Source organism: Salvelinus sp. IW2-2015, linkage group LG1 (genome assembly GCF_002910315.2).
Source record: "Salvelinus sp. IW2-2015 linkage group LG1, ASM291031v2, whole genome shotgun sequence".
NCBI classification, from domain to species: domain Eukaryota; kingdom Metazoa; phylum Chordata; class Actinopteri; order Salmoniformes; family Salmonidae; genus Salvelinus; species Salvelinus sp. IW2-2015.
Window position 1 is genome coordinate 14,524,539 of NC_036838.1, and position 3,115 is coordinate 14,527,653.

The window sequence follows — 3,115 nt, forward strand, 5'->3', positions numbered from 1 at the left end:
TCTAGTGGCCAAAATCTAAATTGTGCCTGGGCTGGAATAATACATTATGGCCTTTCTCTTCCATTTCAGATGATGGTACAAAGAATTCATGTTTTTTTCTTTGTATTACCTTTTACCAGCTCTAATGTGTTATATTCTCCTGCATTAATTTCACATTTCCACAAACTTCAAAGTGTTTCCTTTCAAATGGTATCAATAATATGCATATCCTTGCTTCAGGTCCTGAGCTACAGGCAGTTAGATTTGGGTATGTCATTTTAGGCGAAAATTGGGAAAARGAGGGTCCGATCATTAATTAGAAAGGATGGCCTAAGTATATAACATGATTGACACGACCGTAATAATCATTATGAAACAGCCTTGAAGTGCCATAAGTGTAAGCCAACATAATTCATTATTTTACTTTAGCCTGTTTAATTGCATTGATATGGCTTAATTGATCATAGTCCAGGCTCGTTATAGTTGCAAATACCATGCAGTTGCAGAAGGGGAATTTATAACAAACAGATTTTTTTTGCAGGTCTTCTGTTTTCCCACATTTATTGATGAATTAATTAATTTACCATCAGGAAAATGTATCCCCATTCCCCATCCAAATACCTTCATCAATACAACAACAATCAATATAACAACAATTCTCCAATCTGACAACCCTCATAAAATGCGACATAGCACTAGTATCCCAAAGTATTAAGTGAAAACAAGCATAGAAAACAGAATTGGCATTGATAAAATAAAAACGTAAGGCTAGTATTTTATTATAAGTATTTCAGGGACAACTTGGTTGATTCATAATATTGGGTTGTTAACACATTAGTTTTTTAATATAAATAAATGTGGGACACAAAAAAAGGCAGTGTAGWACACTATTGCCCAAAATGCATTGTTCCAATAGCTTACAAAATATTCTTCCGAAGTTTGCACCCCAAAAATGTATTTTCCTATGAATGAAGTCGCACAAAAATGTGTMTTTTCCTATGAATTAAGTTGCACGAAATGTTTTGTATTTTCACACTAGTTAAGCCACACAAAAATGCACAAAATCTGCTTAAATACTTTTTGTAAATATTTGCACAAATTGAGTGTGAGATTATGTTGGCCTTKAGTGCATCTTTGCCACACACCCTACATACCCCCCTCCTTGTGTAGACATTTTCTTCTTCTACTCAATACACATAGCATAATCTTTAGGCGTAACCTTAAAAACGTGGTCAGGTAGGCCTATAAAGCAGTATTGTAGATTGGTGGAAAGCCCCATTGACTGAGGATGAGGKGTCACCATTATGTAGTTTGATGGAAATGATCCAACCATTATATAGAAATGATGTTGAATATAATAATAAACTACATTTATTAATCTGACTCCATTATTATTTGAATAAATGCAACAGGCCCTGTGTGTCTCTGGAGGATCTAAAAAGATAGCAAATCATTGCATCACCGAMTCAGTATGACAATAATGAACATGTCTAACTTCCACCGTTATGCAATTATTAAGAAATTAGATATAAATAGCTAATCCTGGCGACCAATGTTCYAGCATTTAATTTATTGAGGCAAGCAGATCAGAGAAGTCAAGGTGTTACTCAAGCATATACTATGTATATAGCGTAAATAACAACTACCAATAGACCTACTAAATTATATARCCTATAATCAATCAAAGAATTACTCTTTAAAACCAGGAATGCAGTTACTCAATTCAACTAATAGGATATATTAGTCATGAAAGAATTGACACAAACAATTACAGTTTACATGATACGTAACAGAATAACACAGAGTAAATTACTATCACCAATAGGCTAAAATTTAAGGTGGTTACAAGTGTCTTCAGAATAATCTCTAAGAGAAACAACTATGTGTGTCTGATATATTTGAGTAATTTAGCAGACACGAGTATCCAGTGCAACTTTCAGTAGTGAGTGCATACATTTTCGTACTGGTCACCCGTGGGAATCGAACCCACAACCCGAACGCTGTGCTCTACCAACTGAACCACACAAAACGCAGGAGCTTGGTAGCAAGTTSTCAAAGTAGAGTATGAACAAATTCACTGTCCTTTCAACCAAATTCAAGCAGAAACTCACACCCAACCTGAATGAACATGTATTTGCATATTGCTAGTTAAAACAAAAAAACAGGAAAACACATCCAAAACTAAATTTAAATGTTAGGAGCACACCCTTGTGTCACTCCATCTTTGAACTATCCGCTGTCCGACGAACAGTATAACAGTTTCCCTGTGACAATAAATCCATAGCACTTACAGTACAATAAAATATATAAAAAGTCATAGCTCTTTATGAACTCTTGAAACAATCCAAACATGACAATTGTATTCTCTTCCTAGAGCTTGCCACAAATAAGGTATGTTTGAACCTTGTGATAGCCCACAGATTGTCTGCCATCCAAACAATGTCATAAATCGTGATTGAGTCATCACGCTGGGCCTCGCATGCCAGCCAGTCACCAGTCGTTAGTATATCACCTCCTCTCATTCTTCCACTACAGTAGCCATTTATGGAAAACGAATGAAAAATCAAAGGCCCCATGCGGAGCACCGAAACCAATTATTATTTGTTACCCATACCTGCTTATTCAATTAGAAGATTGTAAATATCATTAATCACAATGGTTAGCCGATGCAAATTAGGAAAACATTCAAACATTAATAGGACTACATTTACCCTAATTGGGAACACATATGGCACATGGAGAAGTCAACGATTCCTAGTCAGGCTATTATTTGTCAAATCCAGATTAAATATAGGCCTTCATCTGTATCACACCTGTAGGCAATAGTGGGCTAAATCAATGAGAAATATAGCTGAAATGTTCAGGCTTTGTCATGTCTCTGTTCACTCGCTTCATATTTCACCTGACCACTTCATCACGTTTCGGTCTGATCATTCAGATTACTGCTGCCTCCTGTTAGCCTGCTACCATGATACATTAATAGGCGAGGAGGTTTGCTGGCAAGCTATCAATGTGCATAATATATAGCAAGCGAAGCGAGAATAGGGAAAGAAATTTTGAGGACAGGACTAGCACATAACATTCTGAGAACCATATGTTTCATAGAGCAGGAGTTTTCAAACTTTTCTTGCCCAGG